The sequence below is a fragment of the Bombina bombina genome, chromosome 5 (assembly GCF_027579735.1).
Source record: "Bombina bombina isolate aBomBom1 chromosome 5, aBomBom1.pri, whole genome shotgun sequence".
Classification (NCBI taxonomy): domain Eukaryota; kingdom Metazoa; phylum Chordata; class Amphibia; order Anura; family Bombinatoridae; genus Bombina; species Bombina bombina.
In genome coordinates, this window is record NC_069503.1 from 929,497,001 (window position 1) to 929,519,152 (window position 22,152).

Sequence of the window (22,152 nt, forward strand, 5' to 3'; positions counted from 1 at the left end):
CTGTAAAGTATTATTGTGGGTATAAATAGACTGGGAGTGAGTTTATGGGAGCACAATTTAAAAATCAATGGGAAAATAACATGACTGCATACTGTATGGCATTACACCTCTATAATGTAATGTGCAGGCACTTAGCAGTTATAATTACAAGAGACAATGCAAGGAAAGGATATCCAGAGAATGTATTGCTATTTACCACTATATAATAAACTGAATACTTGTTTGCCAGGTTTACTGGGGACAATGAATCTTTTTAGCGCTGTGTAATGCAATCTGTTGTGTGGATGCCCCGTTCGCACAATTAGCTAGGTATGAAGAAGCTGCCTGTCCAATCGGCTGAGGGATCAGCCCATCGGCACCAGGGGACTCCAGCAAGCCCCCCTTTGTTCCACGCTCTCAGTAATCCTATCCTTTGCTTTTCCCTTTGTTTCACCCCCTCACTGTCACAGCTGCCAGCCAGATAATCGTGGGTGACCTCGGGAGAAGCCATAGTAACACACTATAAGCACAGTCAGCTGTACTATATGGGCACCTAAGGTAAAGCTTATGGGCACCCTAAGGTAAAGCTAATGGAATTACAGGCTTTCTAGGTACTTACAGAGTGTGCCAGCTGCTGGGCTGCAGTCCCTTTTGTGTGCACAATTACCATGTGCTGTGCAGAAAGAGCTTCTTTATGCAGTATCTACAACTTGCAGCCTCCCTTCCCTGCCTGCTGGTCCCGTTATCCCAGCGGGTGAGGGGGATTCTCTTTGCCTGGATGAACAAGCAGTGAGAAGCAGGAGGCAAGCGCAGCCCCACAGCCAATCACTAAGCCGGGCCAGACCAATCAGCAACCAGCATTAGCCTTAGTCTGCCCTCCCCACCTGCTGTAAACTCCTCCCGAATATGATGATGCTTTCATAGTGCACAGACTGTTGTTCAACTCCAGCCCTCAGGACACACTAACGGGCTAGATTTACTTGATACTGAAACTAGAACACAGGTGAAATAAGTAGATGATGGATGAGAGGCGCAGGTTAGTAACCATGGTTACTGATCAGCTCACTGATTATTTCAGCTATGTTTTAATTCAGATATCATGAAATTCTGTCCCATTAGTGTGCCCTGAGGAAGGGAGTTGGAAAACAATGATCTAAGGTATGAAACATACACAGATAGTGAGTGAGGTTCTGAAATCTATGCAATGAGGAATTTATTATCTGAATTGCAAGATTTAAATTACTATGATTTATAGAGAGTGCCTGATGTTTCAGAAAAGATTTTGGGAAATACCTGTAACTGTTTTCAATATGTACATTTATCAGTGTTCAATATCTAAATGTATCAGTGTGCCTCAAAAAGAGTTTCATATTGCAGCTATGTGCATAATCTTGTATATGATGTAGAGACAATTTTCAACTCCCATTTAAAAGGGGACATTAAAGGGATAGTAAACACAAAAAATGTTAGTGTTTAAAAAGATAGCTAATCCCTTTATTTACCATTCCCCAGTTTTTTTTTATAACCAATACTGTTATAGAAATATACTTTTTACTTCTGTAATTACCTTGTATCTAAGGTTCTGCTGACTGCCTCCTTATCTCAGATCTTTTGACAGAGCATAATGTTATTTAAATGAAACACATGAACATATACATTCAGAGAAGAGGTGGCCTTCAAGGGCTTAGAAATTAGCATATGAGCCTACCTAGGCATCATTTTCAACAAAGAATACCAAGAGAACAAAAAATCTTATGATAAAAGTACATTAAAAAGTTGGTTTAAATTACATGCTCTATCTAATTCATGAAAGTTTAATTTGGACTTTATTATCCCTTTAACAACACTTATTTATAGTGTTTAATTTTAAAGGATTAAAAATAAGATGTTGATGGTAACAGGAACTAATTTATGTATTGCAATATTGATTAAACTAATTATAAAGGAATGGACCATCTAAGGATTGGAGACACAATGTGTCCTAAGGGTGCATTATATTTTGTCATCACTTGCTGTTCCACGCTACTTTCATTTGCAGTTCACTAATTATAGTCCTTTTCTTGGACCCTTTGTACTTTTTTTCTCTCAGTGTCAGGTTATTTGTGGGTTTGCAGATCATGAAATTCTGAAGATTTGCTCATCTGAAGTATGTTTATGTAGATTGTAAATTCCCATGTGTATAGGGCCCTCAATTCCCCCTGTATTTGTCTGTAAAGTTTTGTCTTTTATTGAACTGTTTCTCCATTGAACTTTGTACCCATGGACAGTGCTGCAGAATCTGTTGGCACTTTATAAATAAAGAATAATAATATGTTTATGTAAAAGTATATATTTTTGTTTAATTAAAGAGACTATAATGCAAAGATAAATATTCTAACTTGTTTAAAGAACAGAAATAGCTTTATGTTACATAAATGTCCCCTTAAAGGGATATGAAACAGTCTGTTTCATTGTTGTAATAAAAACAATAACCAATGGCTTATACTTAATATAAATCATTGCAATATGTTTTATTCATACTTTTATAAGGGTTTACCTTTTTTCTATTTTTTATTCATTTTTTACTTCCTGTCACAGTCCCACAAGGGGGCTGTAGTCTCTGTCTACAGTAAGGCAAAAGAGGAGCTCCCCCTTTCTAAATGCTTGCTAGGAGACACATGCACTCAACCCAGTTTCTTACCCATGCTCAGTAGAGGACGTTTGCTGCAAAAATCATGTGAAAGGAGGAATAATAATAATAATAATAATCCCAAAGTTCTATGTACAAATACTATCAATTTAAAGCATATACTACTTCTGAAAATGATTCTCCATTTTTTTAATATTTGATTTTATGATTCTTGCTACCATCATTATTTACAGTAGTAGTAGTCATTACATTGAACTGCCGATCAGAAAAGGTGGTAAAACAACTTATGCTCAAATATCCCTTCTTCCAAAAGGTAATTCAAAGTATGTGCTACTAATAATAATAAAAAAATAATAATAATATTCCAATTTGATTCTTGCTGCCATTATTATTTATAGTATTAGTCATTACCTTGAACTGCCTATCAGAGACGGTGGTAAAAAAAAAAAAGCATTACTTACAAATACCACCTCTTCTACAAGACAATTAAAAGTATGTACTACTAATGAAAATAATTGTCCATTTTTATTATTCAGACTTCTAATTCTTGCTAACATGATCATTTACAGTAGTAGTCATTAACTTGAACTGCCTATCAGAAAAGGAGGTAAAGAAAGCAAAAACTACTTATGTACAAATACCACTTCTTCCCGAAAGACAGTTCAAAGTTTCAGTTTTAATACCCAAAGAAAGGAGTAACAAGAGATCACATATAAGCACTCATATCCAATTTCCCTATTAATTATTGTTACTTAAACCTAATTTAGTTTAAAGTGTTAACATATTACTTTATTAAACACATTTGTCCAGATCAAATTCATCCAATAACAATATCGTATCAGACTTGTCATCATTTGTAATTATACTACCACATAACTTTTTTATAACCTTTTGTATAACTTGCCTAGCAATATGACTCTCCTGTAGTCAATACTTGTATATATATATATATATATATATATATATATATATATATATATATATATATATATATATATATATATATACATCTTCAAATATGCATAACCCATAGATATAGGTAGAAAAGAATGCCTCTAGGCACAAAAGCAGAGATAGATGGGTACTAAATAAGGAGAATAGTAATAGTTAAAATGTAACATTTATTGTTGCTATTTAACAAAAGTACAGCAGGAAAAATGATGCAGTTTGCTGCCCTGTCAAGATTAAAAAACACTTCAGAACTTGTTGAAAGTAGATTAAACTATTAATAATACATGCAAATGTTGACCAGAATTGCACTGGTTAACATCACTATAATGTGGTGGGGAAATTAATCGCAATATAAGAGAAAATAAGAAATTAACATTTGGGCTTAAAGCCCCAGCCAATGTGTAACACTAATTTATGGATATGTCTGGTCTACAATGGGTTAAGGAATTCAGAAAGTCCTATGGATAGTATTTGCATGTATACTATTTGCAAATATGCACTGTGTGCAAACATATTATGGATAGTATCCCTTAATAAAGTGTCACTCGTACAACCGAAAATGAGTATAAGTCATATTAGTTAGTATCCCTAGGTATAATCATACCACAAGTATATATATATATATATATATATATATATATATATATATATATATATATATGAGTGTATATATTGGTAGATAGTACTGAAAGGCAGTAGCCACACATTAAAATATAAATACAAATATTATGTTTAGCGCCAGGAAGGTGATTAGGGTAATAGAGGAATTCATATGTATATGTTGTTAGCAAGTATGCACTATGTGCAGAGGTATTATCGATAGTATCACTTATTAGAGTAATACTCGTTTAGCCATAAAAAAGTATTAGGTATTATTAAATAAAGTATAAGAGTATAAGATAAGCACATATCCTATTTACAAGTGTGTATATATTTGTAGGTAATGTTGGGGGACAGTAGCCACACATTTAATTCCCTAGTAAAAATATGGTGCTTCTTTCACACACCACCCTGGCTTAGCACCAGGTATGTGGTAGCGGTAATGGTTTGCAAGTATATAGTTCAGGTTCTGTATATGATAAAAAAAAAAAACGAGCAAATTAACCCCTTAGTGACCAGACCATTTTTCAATTTTCTTACGGTTAGGGACCAGGGCTGTTTTTACATTTCTGCAGTGTTTGTGTTTAGCTGTAATTTTCCTCTTACTCATTTACTGTACCCACACATATTATATACAGTTTTTCTTGCCATTAAATTGACTTTCTAAAGATAACATTATTTTCTTCATATCTTATAATTTACTATAAAACAAATTTGACCCCCAAAATCTGTTACACATCTACAACCAAAAAACACCCATGCTAAATAGTTTCTACATTTTGTCCTGAGTTTAGAAATATCCAAATGTTTAAATGTTCTTTGCTTTTTTTGCAAGTTATAGGGCAATACATACAAGTAGCACTTTGTTATTTCCAAACCATTTTTTTTTTTTACATTGTAACACAAATATCTGTCAGGAATCCCTGAATAACCCTTCATGTATATATATATTTTAAAATAAGACAAACTAAGGTATTAAACTTGGGGTATTTTGACTCTTTTCGATCAACAATTTTACCACCAATATATGCCAAAGTTTGAAGGGAAAAAAAGTGGTGTTTTTTGACACAAATAGCAATTTATGAATACATCTACAGAGAACTTTAAGGGTTACTGCAAAAGAACACCCCAATATTTGTTCAGCAAGATCTCTTGAGTACAGTGATACCACCTATGCATAGGTTTGTTGGGTTGTTTGGGGTTAGCAATGTCAAACTTCTGACATGTGTTTGTGATTATTTTTTTAAAAAAAAATTAATTTTATTTTTTAAATTATTTTTTTATTAGGGTTTTCAAATATTACAAAAACATAAAATGTCAACAACATATTACAATGTGTGTATCATCTCAACATAATTCTATGATATAATCAATGCCAATTACATTAACACCTATAGACTTTTTCTATACAATTGTAGCAGACATGTTTATTTCAGCATAAGTCTAACAACAACGACTCTTGGCAGGATTATGTTTTATATCGTTGTCAACTAGTTTGAAGCACCACAATAGCCAAAGTCATATAGAATGAGGTGTGAGTGCCAATCCCAACTTAGGTCTATTAAATTATGTTTTATATACTAGTGAACTGGAGAAATATATATACATTAAAATAACTATGGGCAAAGAAAGGGATTGGGGAGGAGAATGGGATGAAAGTAAAGGGAGAAGAGGAAAAAGAGTGTTAAACTGAAGAGGGTGGCTGTTTTATCTTAGATCAATCTTATCTTAATTGGGCTGAGTTTCAATGGACACAATTCTGCAAAGAACCCACTAACCGTGTCCCAACCCTCCCCTGGGCACTGCCTCCATGATTCCCAACATAGACAGTGTATTAATATGTTATTGTTGGCAGCAAACACAGTACTTTCCATCGATTCAATATATGATAGTATTGACAGAACCTGGCTCCACTTTGGGCCCTTGGGTCATCACCATGCTCTGGCAATTGCCAATTTGGATTTTTTTCAAGCTTAACATATCTTCTTTACCTATCTTCTTTTGGGGGGCCTTTTTACATACCCCAATTTATTTGCTCGCCATGAATGTGCATATATTTCAGAAGTTGACACCCCAAGTTATTGTGTATTTGGTGTTTTAATGCTTTTGATGCAACTGTTTTTGCCAAAATTGGAGAAATTGTGTGGTGGTATTTTTTTATTTTTATACACACATTGCTTTTTGGCTGTGATTTAGGAGAGCATGTTCTGCAACACCTTCTGAGTATATCTCTGCCCCCATGCATAGGTTTGCCAGGATTTTGGGAAGGTTCTGTTACAATTTTATGACTTGTAATTTTAGTTAAAAGTGAGAGTATTTCTTCTGATAGGCCTATCTTTAGTTTGGGGCCTATCGCATACCCTAGTTTTATTTATTGCCATGAAAGTGTATATCTTTGAAATGTTGACACCCCAAGGTATTGTATATGGTGTGCTTTGATGCCTTTGATGCAACCGTTTTAGCCAAAAAAAGTGTATGATGATAATTTTTCAATTTTCATTTTTACACACACATTGATTTTTGACTATCTTTTAGAAGAGCCTGTTGTAAGTTATTGCAAAAAACAAACAAAAAAAAAAACACTCCAGGTTGTTTTCTGCAAGGCCCCCTGAGTACACCCATGCCCCACATGCAAAGGGTTTGACAGGGGTTTTGGTAAAATTCAGCACCAATTTTAGAACTAAAAAGAGTAGTGAAAGATAAAAATCTGGCACAGTAAAAGTAAAAAAAATAAATAAAAAAAAAATAAACTCTAACAGTGAACATAACCACAAAAAGAAAAACTGAACGGCAAATTTAAAATAAAAAATAAAAATGGACCATTGTATGATACCGCTTGAAGCAGTCCTCAATGCAGAGTCCAGGCTGCCCAGGGCAACCAGGACAGTAATATATGGTGTCCTTTATCTGCCCCCTCTTGGTACAGACTCTGCATTTTTTTTAGGTTTCTGCTTTGCCGCAGTAGGGGGATTTTAAAAATAAAATGGGTAGCCCCAACTCTGCTCTCTCCCATCACTGCCCGGGGAGCAGGTGCAAAATGATTGGAGCTGAAACTGTAAAAAAGTCTGTTTCATTCCGGGGTTTGCTTTTTTGAACAATAAAAAAGTGTTGTGGGTTGCAATCTGCATTAAGTAAATTGCAACTTTTTTTGTACCAGGCCCTTGTCTTCTGCATAATTAGGTAGGGCTGCAGCAGATGATCTGCCAGATCAACCACACTCATGTGCCGTTTAAAAACCTTTATGTACACTGACTTCATTGTGATTACAGCTCTGCCACATACAGAGACCTACACAGTCCTCTCTGTGTGAATGGTGGTAAGAAGGTATACATCCATCTTGTCTCTGTACTTAACTGCCAATAACTCCTCTTGGCGCAGAGCTGAGGTCTCCCCCCTTCGTGTCCTGGGAAACCTGTGTGTTTTTTTCTAATTGTACCACAAGCTACTGTATCAAAGCAATACAGTAGCTTGAACAAAAGGACACTTGTATAGAAATTATCTAAATACAAGTGGTACCGTTTGTTCATCAGGGGTAATATCAGGTCCCAGACAATCTTGCCACTGGTTCCCATATGTTTTGGGCAACCTGGAGGGTCAGGGTGGATATCCTTTCCCTCGTACACCTGAGTATACCCAGTTTTGCTCTCACAGAGCTTATACACCTTTACCCCATACCTGGAGCACTTGGAAGGAATATACTGCTTCAATCCCAGCCTTCCCTTATACTTCATCAGGGATTCATCCACGCATATATTCCTTCCAGGTGTACAAGCCTCTGCAAACCTGGCAGCAAAGTGGGTAATCAGGGGGCGGGTTTTATACAGCCTGTCAAATTGGGGATGCTCCCTAGGAGGGCACAGGCTGTTGTCGCTGAAGTGCATGAAATGTAGAATCATTTCGTACCTCTTCCTCAACATACACTGGGAGAAAATAGGGTTAGAGCAGATGGGACTACTGCTCCAGTAGGAGCGAATGTAGGGTTTCTTTATGATGCCCATCAGCATAGTCAATGCCCAGAATTTTTTAAATTCTGGCCCATCGATGGGGGCCCATTGCTGTTTGCCAAATATGAGTCAAGCTTTGCAGCACTGAACTGATGGGCATATAAATTAGTTTGGGCGACAATGTTCCCCCATACATCATCGCCAAGAAACACCTCCATAAACTGTTGGGGGCTAAATCCTGCGACATCCATATTGATGCCAGGATTTGCAGTGAAGGGTGGGATTTCTAGCCTCTGGTGATGAGGCACTACCCACTCCTCAGCAGCAATGCCAGCTGGAGCAACATGTCTCCTTCTGGCAGGGGGGATATCAGCCACAGATACATTACTATCAGTTGAGACTGTATCTAATGATGTATCTGAGCATATGGCAGGGTCAAAATTGGGGGCTGAGTCAGACATAGAGGCTTAAGGAATAAGGATTAAGTCCTTCATCCCTTTCCTAGTGTCATGAACAAAGCCTCCAGACGAAAAAGAAAAAGAAAAGGTCTGGGAGGCATTCTGCTAAGAAGGGCTGTGTGGGGATTTGAACCTGTGGCTCTGTGGTTGCTGTTTCTGTTTGCTTACATGTTGAGCCACAGCCAGTTCTAGCAATAGCATGGATCTTAAAAGATCTGATAAATAACTATTTGCCTTACTTGTTATTACACCTGTGCAACACACAGGTGTTCTCAATTCTGGAATTAATCAGAACCAACCCTGTGCAAAACCTCCCTATGTAAGGATGGCTTTTAGTCTGCATTTTTGTCTTCACATTGGATCTGTTTTGTCAAGTCAGAACCTGTTTCCTGTACTTCTTTGGAGAAAGATTTCACCTTTGCACCTGTTTACAAGGTATTACCAGGAGAAAGCCTTTACCTTTAAACCTGTTACCAATCTACAAGTTCGTTTCATGCTTTATGCAATTCCTGCACCAAGCTATTGCCAGGAGACAGACTTCACCTTTGCACCTGTTTACAAGGTATTACCAGGAGAAAACATTTACCTTTAAACCTGTTACCAGTTTGCAAGTTTGTTTCCTGCCTTGTGCATTTCTGCACTCAGCAATTACAAGGAGAGAGACTTTACCTTTAAACCTGTTACCAGTTTGCAAGTTGTTTCCTGCATTGTGCAATTCCTGCACTCAGCAATTACAAGGAGAGAGACTTTACCTTTAAACCTGTTACCAGTTTGCAAGTTGTTTCCTGCATTGTGCAATTCCTGCACTCAGCAATTACAAGGAGAGAGACTTTACCTTTAAACCTGTTACCAGTTTGCAAGTTGTTTCCTGCCTTGTGCTATTCCTGCACTCAGCAATTACAAGGAGAAAGACTTTACCTTTAAACCTGCTACCTGTTCACAAGTTGTGTTCTGCCTTGTGCAAATCTTACATTTCAGTTATTACCAGGAGAAAGACTTTCCTTTTTGAATCTGCATCTCTGCTTACTAGTTTTCTTTCTTTTCACTCCTGCTGTATGTGGTCTTAACATACCTGAGTAGCATATTTAAATATCCTGCAAGTATTTGCTTAAACAAAGTATTTTGTTGTTTAAATAAATTTGTTTTCATTTTCAATCAGTATGGCTTCTACTAATCTTCCTTTAAAGCAACTGTTCCAGACAATGAGGCTCTCACATGATATCCTGAGACAGAACATGACACCTAGGCACTTTTCACTTAGTCTCTAAATAATTATTTATGTTAATTACTTAACACTTTACCATGCAAGTATCCACACTTACGGCTAGATTTGGAGTTTTGTCGGTAATGACCCGAAAATCTAACGCCGGCTTTTTTCTGGCCGCACCATAAAAATAACTCTGGTATTGAGAGTCCACATAAAGGCTGCGTTAGGCTCCAAAAAAGGAGCGTAGAGCATTTTTAACGCAGCTTCAACTCTCGATACCAGAGTTGCTTACGCAAGCGGCCAGCCTCAAAAACGTGCTCGTGCACGATTCCCCCATAGAAAACAATGGGGCTGTTTGAGCTGAAAAAAAACCTAACACCTGCAAAAAAGCCGCGTTCAGCTCTTAACGCAGCCCCATTGTTTGCTATGCGGAAACACCTCCTAAGTCTGCACCTAACACCCTAACATGTACCCCGAGTCTAAACACCCCTAACCTTACACTTATTAACGCCTAATCTTCCGACCGCAAAGTGCCGCCACCTACGTTATCCTTATTAACCCCTAATCTGCCGAGCGGACCGCACCGCTACTATAATAAAGTTATTAACCCCTAATCCGCCTCACTAACCCTATAATAAATAGTATTAACCCCTAATCTGCCCTCCCTAACATCGCCGACACCTAACTTCAATTATTAACCCCTAATCTGCCGACTGGAGCTCACCGCTATTCTAATAAATGTATTAACCCCTAAAGCTAAATCTAACCCTAACACCCCCCTAAATTAAATATAATTTACATCTAACGAAATTAATTATCTCTTATTAAATAAATTATTCCTATTTAAAGCTAAATACTTACCTGTAAAATAAATCTTAATATAGCTACAATATAAATTATAATTATATTATAGCTATTTTAGGATTAATATTTATTTTACAGGCAACTTTGTAATTATTTTAACCATGTACAATAGCTATTAAATAGTTAAGAACTATTTAATAGTTACCTAGTTAAAATAATTACAAAATTACCTGAAAAATAAATCCTAACCTAAGTTACAATTAAACCTAACACTATACTATCATTAAATTAATTAAATAAAATACCTACAATTACCTACAATTAAACCTAACACTACACTATCAATAAATAAATTAAATACAATTCCTACAAATAACTACAATGAAATAAACTAACTAAAGTACAAAAAATAAAAAAGAACTAAGTTACAAAAAATAAAAAAATATTTACAAACATAAGAAAAATATTACAACAATTTTAAACTAATTACACCTACTCTAAGCCCCCTAATAAAATAACAAAGACCCCCAAAATAAAAAATGCCCTACCCTATTCTAAATTACTAAAGTTCAAAGCTCTTTTACCTTACCAGCCCTGAAGAGGGCCCTTTGCGGGGCATGCCCCAAGAAGTTCAGCTCTTTTGCCTGTAAAAAAAACATACAATACCCCCCCCAACATTACAACCCACCACCCACATACCCCTAATCTAACCCAAACCCCCCTTAAATAAACCTAACACTAAGCCCCTGATGATCATCCTACCTTGTCTTCACCTCACCAGGTATCACCGATCCGTCCTGGCTCCAAAATCTTCATCCAACCCAAGCGGGGGCTGGCGATCCATCATCCGGTGGCTGAAGAGGTCCAGAAGAGGCTCCAAAGTCTTCATCCTATCCGGGAAGAAGAGTAGATCCGGACCGGCAACCATCATCTTCCAAGCGGCGTCTTCTATCTTCATCCGATGAGGACCGGCTCCATCCTGAAGACCTCCGACGCGGACCCATCTTCATCCGGCGATGTCCAACTGAAGAATGAAGGTTCCTTTAAGGGACGTCATCCAAGATGGCGTCCCTCGAATTCCGATTGGCTGATAGGATTCTATCAGCCAATCGGAATTAAGGTAGAAATATTCTGATTGGCTGATGGAATCAGCCAATCAAAATCAAGTTCAATCCGATTGGCTGATCCAATCAGCCAATCAGATTGAGCTCGCATTCTATTGGCTGTTCCGATCAGACAATAGAAAGCGAGCTCAATCTGATTGGCTGATTGGATCAGCCAATCGGATTGAACTTGATTCTGATTGGCTGATTCCATCAAAGGGCCCTGTTCAGGGCTGGTAAGGTAAAAGAGCTTTGAACTTTAGTAATTTAGAATAGGGTAGGGCATTTTTTTATTTTGGGGGGCTTTGTTATTTTATTAGGGGGCTTAGAGTAGGTGTAATTAGTTTAAAATTGTTGTAATATTTTTCTTATGTTTGTAAATATTTTTTTATTTTTTGTAACTTAGTTCTTTTTTATTTTTTGTACTTTAGCTAGTTTATTTAATTGTATTTATTTGTAGGAATTGTATTTAATTAATTTATTTATAGTGTAGTGTTAGGTTAATTGTAGGTAATTGTAGGTAGTTTATTTAATTAATTTATTGATAGTGTAGTGTTAGGTTTAATTGTAACTTAGGTTAGGATTTATTTTACAGGTAATTTTGTAATTATTTTAACTATTTTAGCTATTAAATAGTTCTTAACTATTTAATAGCTATTGTACCTGGTTAAAATAAATACAAAGTTACCTGTAAAATAAATATAAATCCTAAAATAGCTATAATATAATTATAATTTATATTGTAGCTATATTAGGATTTATTTTACAGGTAAGTATTTAGCTTTAAATAGGAATAATTTATTTAATAAGAGTTAATTAATTTTGTTAGATTTAAATTATATTTAACTTAGGGGGGTGTTAGTGTTAGGGTTAGACTTAGCTTTAGGGGTTAATACATTTATTAGAATAGCAGTGAGCTCCAGTCGGCAGATTAGGGGTTAATGTTTGAAGTTAGGTGTCGGCGATTTTAGGGAGGGCAGATTAGGGGTTAATACTATTTATTATAGGGTTAGTGAGGCGGATTAGGGGTTAATAACTTTATTATAGTAGCGCTCAGGTCCGGTCGGCAGATTAGGGGTTAATAAGTGTAGGCAGGTGGAGGCGACGTTGTGGGGGGCAGATTAGGGGTTAATAAATATAATATAGGGGTCGGCGGTGTTAGGGGCAGCAGATTAGGGGTACATTAGGATAACGTAGGTGGCGGCGCTTTGCGGTCGGCAGATTAGGGGTTAATTATTGTAGGTAGCTGGCTGCGACGTTGTGGGGGGCAGATTAGGGGTTAATAAATATAATATAGGGGTCGGCGGTGTTAGGGGCAGCAGATTAGGGGTACATAAGGATAACGTAGGTGGCGGCGCTTTGCGGTCGGCAGATTAGGGGTTAATTATTGTAGGTAGCTGGCTGCGACGTTGTGGGGGGCAGATTAGGGGTTAATAAATATAATATAGGGGTCGGCGGTGTTAGGGGCAGCAGATTAGGGGTACATAAGGATAACGTAGGTGGCGGTTGGCAGATTAGGGGTTAAAAAAATGTAATCGAGTGGCGGCGATGTGGGGGGACCTCGGTTTAGGGGTACATAGGTAGTTTATGGGTGTCAGTGTACTTTAGAGCACAGTAGTTAAGAGCTTTATAAACCGGCGTTAGCCCAGAAAGCTCTTAACTACTGACTTTTTTCCTGCGGCTGGAGTTTTGTCGTTAGATGTCTAACGCTCACTTCAGACACGACTCTAAATACCGGAGTTAGAAAGATCCCATTGAAAAGATAGGATACGCAATTGACGTAAGGGGATCTGCGGTATGGAAAAGTCGCGGCTGAAAAGTGAGCGTTAGACCCTATTTTGAGTGACTCCAAATACCGGAGGTAGCCTAAAACCAGCGTTAGGAGCCTCTAACGCTGGTTTTCACGGCTAACGCCAAACTCCAAATCTAGGCCTTAGTAAGTAATAATATACAATATTTAATAAGGCAACTCATTTGTGACACTCCATCACTAAGTTTTTTATATACCTCACATCCACTTCACTTTATTATTACATTTTTATTTATGTGACCTACCTCTTCAACTGTATGTGCACACAACCACTCTTTTAATATAACACACTTTGTTGTTCCGTCAGAAACTCTACAGCAAGTCAATATACTGGGCAGTCCTTTGGATGACTTTCCCTGATGAGGGATTCTCTGCTTGTGATTTTGGAAAGTATAATCCTTCCCTCATATTGCTACATATGCTTCATGCTTGGTTATAGGAAATAAGCTCTGATGAAAAGTGCTGCTGTTTGAACACATACATGTGCTTGCAAAGATAACATCCTAACATGCTTTTTACCTGCTATGCTTATGCTTAATAACTTTTACATCTGTATGTTGTGCACATCTTGCTGAATAACCTATAACTGCGATAAAGATACAATGTTGCCATGATGAACTATTGCTACAAATATGTCTTTTTGCCACTTCTGGCATGCCTTGTCTCATATTGTTATTATGTACATATTTAGGGGGTTCTGCTACTAAGACTACTTGGATCCCTTTCTTTCCTGCCCAGCGTGTTACCTCTGTGGATGAGGTGCTGTGTGCAGCCGGGTGTAGTCAGTCTAGGTAGTGGCCCACCTTAATATACCGCTGTGTATGTACATGTATATTTCATCATTGCTTCTTCTGAAGTTTACCTTCTTGCATTTATATAGGAGTACTATAATAAGCCACTTAGATCCCATCTTTTTACCTGCCCAGGATATACCTACGTACAATATTGGTAAATAAGGGGGTTCTGTGTGCAGCAGGGTGTAGTGCACTAATTAAGTACTTTCAACTGCATGTATATGTGGCAAATATAAGCTGCTCATTTCTACGGTACCTGTATGCACCCCTGACCGGTCAGGTTCATTATTAATACCTGTCTATATTAGGTTTTTATTTTAAAATTCTACGATTCTGGTATATACTGTTTAAGTTAATACTATCGCTATATATCGTTTCTTGAGTGACAGTGTTTTCTCAGTAGGAGAGACCTCCATTTCACGATTAAAGCATTTTTTGAATTGATTGGTTCTGTGAGCTTTTTTTCTAAAAGAGTGCTGATTTCCCTGTCTTTAAAACCAGGATTCCATTCCTGGTTCTCTCTCTCTCCTTTACCCCATGATATATTTTTTAAGGGTCTGCACCACTTTGTCTTAGGTAAACTCAGACACGTATGCGCCTGATATTATCATTAATAGTAGAGCTCCTACAGCAATTGCGTCCCCTCCGTCTCTTTCTCGAATATAAATATATATATGTATATGCTTGTATACATATTTTTTTATGTGTTAAAATGTGTGCCTACAAATATTTATGTGTTGATATGTGTATATTAAAAAAAATAAACTTTATATAAAAAAGTATATGTCTATGACCAAAAGTCCTATGACCAAATGTCTTATGACCAAATGTCCTATGACCAAAAGTCCTATGACCAAGTATCCTATGACCAAATGTCCTATGACCAAATGTCCTATGACCAAATGTCCTATGACCATTTATCCTTATGACCAAATGTCCTATGACCATTTATCCTTATGACCAAATGTCCTTATGACCAAATGTTCTTATGAGCAAAAGTCCTTATGACCACATGGCTATGACCATATGTCCGGTGACCATAAATTGTTTTATAACTTTTATATTTATTCTCCTCACTCCCATTGGAGATGTTATTAAATTACCTTTTCAATGGCGGGTCCTGAGGGTCCATAGCTGCTTAGATGTCTGAAGCACAGGCATCCAAGCAGCGGCCCATATCTTTCTATCACTGACAATTTGTCAGTGTAAAATAAAGTTGTGTGGTTATGTCATTGCGTAATGCACATGATTTCACAGCACTGTGCGTGAACCCTCTGGCCTGGCAGAATCACCTGGGTAGAGGAAGATGAAGGTCCTCAGTGAGTGCTAGCATCGGCATGGAGCCGATGCTAGCACCTGAGAGGAAATGCTAATGTCTGCTCCATGCCAACACTCGCATTCTAGTAAAGGTTCCGTTTTAAACCCTGATATTACTATGAGCAATAGTGACCATTTTTCTTATGACCAAATATCCTATGACCATATGTCTTATGACCAAAAGTCCTATGACCAAAAGTCAGTTTTGAGCCCTGATATTACTATGAGCAATAGCGGCCATTTGTCCTATGACCACATGTCCTGTGACCAAATATCCTATGACCAAATGTCCTATGACCGTATGTCCATGACCAAAAGTCCTATGACCAAATGTCTTATGACCAAGTATCCTATGACCAAGTATCCTATGACCAAATGTCCAATGACCAAATATCCTATGACCAAATGTCCTATGACCATTTATCCTTATGACCAAATGTCCTATGACCATGTATCCTTATGACCAAATGTCCTTATGACCCAATGTCCTTATGACCAAAAGTCCTTATGACCACATGGCTATGACCATATGTCCTGTGACCATAAATTGTTTTATAACTTTTATATTTATTCTCCTCACCCCCATTGGAGATGTTATAAAATTACCTTTTCAATGGCGGGTCTTGAGGGTCCAGAGCTGCTTAGATGTCTGAAGCACAGGCATCCAAGCAGCGGCCCATATCTTTCTATCACTGACAATTTGTCAGTGTTAAATAAAGTTGTGTGGCTACGTCATTGCGTAATGCACATGATTTCACAGCACTGTGCGTGAACCCTCTGGCCTGGCAGAATCACCTGGGTAGAGGAAAATGAAGGTCCTCAATGAGTGCTAGCATCGGCATGGAGCCGATGCTAGCACCTGAGAGGAAATGCTAATGTCTGCTCCATGCCAACACTCGCATTCTAGTAAAGGTTCCGTTTTAAACCCTGATATTAATATGAGCAATAGTGACCATTTTTTCTTATGACCAAATATCCTATGACCATATGTCTTATGACCAAAAGTCCTATGACCAAAAGTCAGTTTTGAGCCCTGATATTACTATGAGCAATAGTGGCCATTTGTCCTATGACCACATGTCCTGTGACCAAATATCCTATGACCAAATGTCCTATGACTGTATGTCTATGACCAAAAGTCCTATGACCAAATGTCTTATGACCAAGTATCCTATGACCAAATGTCCTATGACCAAATGTCCTGTGACCATTTGTCCTTATGACCAAATGTCCTTATGACCATAAGTCCTTATGACCATAAGTCCTTATGACCAAAAGTCCTTATGACCACATGGCTATGATCATATGTCCTGTGACCAAAATTCTTATGACCATTAGTCCTAACACCAAAATGAATATCGCGAATTTGTCCATAAAATATCGCAATTGCAATTTTAATAGCAATGTTTTTAAAAATAACTTTACTCATCTGTCTGTTATATGACAAACAGCTCTCTGAAGCCTTACGGTTGTGTAAGTTACAGCTATTATGTGATAAAAGGTTACTTAGAGTTTTGCAACATCATCCCACGTTGTTCTTACACTGCGTGTTACCTGCTGTCCCCCCAGCTGTCTGCGCTCCCACAGAGGCCCTAGCAAAGTACCATATACACGCCTACTACTAAATAAATAAGGATATTTGAGTTATTTCAGGAGTTATTCAGGGTTATTCAGTAGTAAAGAATACTTATATTTTACTTATTGTTAATAAAGTGTTGCATAGTTTAAAATGTCTCAGATACAGTGCAATGGGTGTTTTGCACTTTTTGATTGTGCTACTTTTTGGAGATTTAGGGGCTGTCCTGTTTGTAAGCAGTTTTCCCGTTTAAGGGAAGAAATAGCTATCCTTCAAGCTAAGGTAAGTAACATACTTGTTACCTCTACAAAGCTGCGTCAGAAAGAAGCCCCTCTACCCCAGGGATCAGCAGGGAGAGGCAGATGGATCACTGTAGGCTCTGGAAGAATTGGAACAGTAGATGAGAAGCATTGCCCACAACCTATGCTATTGTAAAATTCCTATGCTGCTCTTGCCGAACACACTTGTGATGAGGAGATTGCTGTTTCTGAGCCCTCTGAAGCTGTAACAGGTAATTCAAATCTATTGGTACCTGTTTCTCCAGGTAACATAACACAGGGAAGAACTGCAGCTGTGTTTTTGAAGAAAAGACTGTTAGTGGGTGACTCTATTTTGAGGAATGTGTATTTAGGTAAAAGCAAGGGAGGTTAGATGCCTTCCAGGAGCTACTGCTCACAGGGATAAAAATCGTATTTTGAGAATTGTTAAGGCAGCAGGAAAGTGAAATAAGTTAGATGTGATTGTTCATTTAGGAACAAATGATCTGGCTAGTAATCATGTTGCTGCTGTTCAGAAAAAGTTTTGTGACCTTTTAGAGAATGTGGCATCAACTCTATAATTCTTTGCCATTTTACCTGTGTATGGCCAGGAAGCAGGAAAGATGGAGCGGATAACAACATTTAATTCTTGGTTAGATAAGTGGTGCAGGGAATGAGGATTTTGTTTTATTGGCCATTATAGCTCTGTTTGGCAAGATACTAGGTTATTTAGGAGATATGGCTTGCATTTGGATGTTAAAGGAACAGAGTATCTGGGAGAGGAGTTCAAATGCTTTATTAGAAATCATTTAAACTAATAAAGGGGGGGGGGGGTTAGCATTAATATATCCACCTGCCCCCCACAGCATGCCAAAACTGTTAGTCCAATTAACAATTCTAGAAATTCTAGTATAAAAATTCTTCGTGCAATGAGCACAAATGCTTGCAGCTTAGGAAATAAGTTACCTGATCTCATTTCAATAATGACTAGGGACAACTTGGATTTAGTAACTATAACAGAAACATGGTGCAATGATTTGCATGACTGGGACATAGTCATACCTGGATACAGGTTATTTAAAAATAACAGAGTAGGAAAGAAAAGTGGAGGAGTTGCTCTGTATGTAAATGTAAAATATAAAGGTTACTGAAATTGTAGGAACAAATGATGAGGTGGAAAGTATTTGGGTGAGTTTGGAAATTGGAGATAAAAATGTGTTTAGAATAGGGGTTGTATATAGGCCTACTGCATTGCAGGATGAAAAACTGGACAATCTGTTATTAGAAGAAATAACCAAAATGACCATGAATGATAAGGTTATAGTAATGGGGGACTTTAATTTGCCAGATATAGACTGGAAGATTCCTTCTGCTAGATCAGCTAGAAGCAGGTATATTCTTGAATCTCTGCTAGGGGAATCACTTGAGCAATTAGGTAAGGAACCAACTCGTAAAGAAGCTATATTAGAGCTAATACTTACAAAAAGTGATACAGTTTCAGATGTGTCTGTAGGTGAGAACTTAGGATCCAGTGATCATCAATCTGTTTGGTTTAGTATTCCTGTGTAGGAACTGTCCACCCAGACTAAAACAAAAGTTTTAGACTTTAGAAAGGCAGATTTTTCATTAATGGGAGAATACCTAAAAAACTATTTTAAAGGGAAAACTCTTATTACAGGGGTTCAAGAACAGTGAGAATTTGTGAAAGGTGCCATTTTAGATGCATCTGCACACTGTATTAGACATGTCTGTAAAAGTCTGTAAAAGTAAAATAAAGCAGAAACTAATTTGGTTTTCCAAAGAAGTAGCACATGCTGTAAAGACAAAAAAGATAGCTTATAAAAATTACAGACACACACAATCAGATGATGATATGAAAATATGGAGACTCCAACATAATAGACTAAGCAGTTAATTAAGAAGGTTAAAGTTCATGCAGAAGAGAAGATAGCACAGTCAGTAAAACATTGGGACAAAACATTCTTTAGAAATATCAGTGAAAAAATAAAAAATAAGGTAGGAATAGTAAAATTGAAATCAGTCGATGGTAGAATAATAGAAGGAGATAAGCAAATTACAGACTGTCTCAATGATTACTTCTGTTCTGTTTTCACAAAAGATTATGAAGATAGAATGTCTACATTAAGGGATGCTACGGAAAATAGAAACAAGCTTAACATTAATCTTTTTACAGAGGATGATGTTTTGTTAGCATTATCAAAAATAAATGTTAAAAAGGCAGTGGGTCCTGAAAATATTCATCCAAGGGTTTTAAAAGAACTTCGATCAGTGCTAACTGTCCCATTAACTGATCTGTTTAATCAGTCACTATTAACAGGAGATGTCCCAGATGATTGGAGAATAGCAAATGTAATACCTCTTCATAAAAAGGTTAGTAGAGAGGAATCTGGTAACTACGGGTCAGTTAGTTTAACTTCAGTAGGAGGGAAATTAATGGAAAGCCTCTTAAAAGAAAGAATTATGACTTACATAAAGACAAACAATTTATAGGACCAAAATCAGCATGGTTTTACTTCAGGGAGATCATGTCAGACTAATCTAATTGACTTCTTTGATTATGTAACAAAAGTATTAGACAAGGGTGGAGCAGTTTATGTAGCATTTCTAGATTTCAGCAAAGCATTTGACACCGTCCCACACAATAAACTAATTCACAAACTGTATCTCCTTGGTCTAGACTCAAAAATTGTGAACTGGGTGGAATGCTGGCTTAAGGACAGAAAACAAAGTGTCTTAGTAAATGGAGTTCATTCAGCAGAGGGGGCTGTTACTAGTGGTGTTCGTCAGGAGTCAGTTCTGGGGCCTGTTTTGTTTAACATATTTATCTGTGATATCAGCAAAGGGCTACAGGGGAAAGTATGTCTGTTTGCAGATGATACAAAAATTTGTAACAGAGTGGATGTTCGGGGGGGAAGATAAAATGAGATGTGATATACAACAATTTGAGGATTGGACAAACGACTGGGGTCTAAAGTTTAACACAGCAAAGTGTAAAATAATTTAGGGAAGAAAAATCAAAATGTTAACTACAGACTCAATGACACTTTACTGACTGTTACAGATGAGGAACAGGACTTGGGAATTATTATTTCAGATGATTTAAAACTTAACATACAATTTAGTAATGCAGCGAGTAAGGCTTGCAGAATGCTTGGATGTATTGGTAGAGGTATTTGCAGCAGAAATAGTAAGGTTCTTCTGCCACTTTATAGATCATTATTTAGGCCTCATCTTGAGTATTGTGTGCAGTTCTGGAGGCCATATCTTCAGAAGGATATTAACAAACTTGAATCTGTGCAAAGGAGGGCTACCAAAATGGTACATGGTCTATGTATAGCTTAGAGGAGAGAAGGGAAAGAGGTGATATGATAACAACTTACAAGTACGTTAAAGGGCTTAGTAAAACTGAGGCTGTGGGTATTTTACATAAAAACATAATTTATGTAAGAACTTACCTGATAAATTCATTTCTTTCATATTGGCAAGACTCCATGAGCTAGTGACGTATGGGGTATACAATCCTACCAGGAGCGGCAAAGTTTTCCAAACCTCAAAATGCCTATAAATACACCCCTCACCACACCCACAATTCAGTTTAATGAAAAGCCAAGAAGTGGGGTGATAAAGAAAGGAGTAAAAAGCATCAACAAAGGAATTTTGGAAATAATTGTGCTTTATACAAAAAAATCATAACCAGCATAAAAAAGGGAGCGGGCCTCATGGACTCTTGCCAATATGAAAGAAATTAATTTATCAGCTAAGTTCTTACATAAATTATGTTTTCTTTCATGTAATTGGCAAGAGTCCATGAGCTAGTGATGTATGGGATAGCAGTACCCAAGATGTGGAACTCCATGCAAGAGTCACTAGAGAGGGAGGGACAAAATAAAAACAGCCATTTTCCACTGAAAAAAATTAATCCACAAACCAAACATAAGTTTATTTTCAAAAAATAAAAATAAAAACTTAAATCATAAGCAGAAGAATCAAACTGAAACAGCTGCCTGAAGAACTTTCCTACCAAAAACTGCTTCTGAAGAAGCAAATACATCAAAATGGTAGAATTTAGTAAATGTATGCAAAGAAGACCAAGTTGCTGCTTTTCAAATCTGATCAACTGAAGCTTCAATCTTAAAAGCCCAAGAAGTGGAAACTGATCTAGTAGAATGAGCTGCAATTCTCTGAGGCAGGGCTTTACCCGACTCCAAATAAGCTTGATGAATCAAAAGCTTTAACCACGATGCCAAAGAAATGGCAGAAGCCTTCTGACCTTTCCTGGAACCAGAAAAGATAACAAATAGACTAGAAGTCTTCCTGAAAATTTTAGAAGCTTCAACATGATATTTCAAAGCTCTCACCACATCCAAAGAATGTAAAGAGCTCTCCAAAGAATTCTTGGGATTAGGGCACAAAGAAGGGACAACAATTTCTCTATTAATGTTGTTAGAATTCACAACCTTAGGTAAGAATTTAAATGATGTCCGCAAAACTGCCTTATCCTGATGAAAAATCAGAAAAGGAGAATCACAAGAAAGAGCAGATAATTCAGAAACTCTTCTAGCAGTAGAGATGGCCAAAAGGAACAACACTTTCCAAGTAGTTTAATGTCCAAAGAATGCATAGGCTCAAATGGAGGAGCCTGTAAAGCCTTATAAAACCAAATTAAGACTCCAAGGAGGAGAGATTGAGTTAATGACAGGCT

General features: G+C 37.2%; 1 protein-coding gene across 1 annotated transcript in view; it reads right to left on the reverse strand.

The window, feature by feature from the left end:
* SLCO5A1 (solute carrier organic anion transporter family member 5A1) overlaps positions 1 to 743 on the reverse strand; it is a 282,587-nt gene extending 281,844 nt beyond the window's left edge. Inside the window, 1 exon segment of the mRNA XM_053715106.1 lies at positions 599 to 743. The gene's annotated coding sequence lies outside the window, so the exon portion shown is untranslated.
* Positions 744 to 22,152: the final 21,409 nt, after the last annotated feature.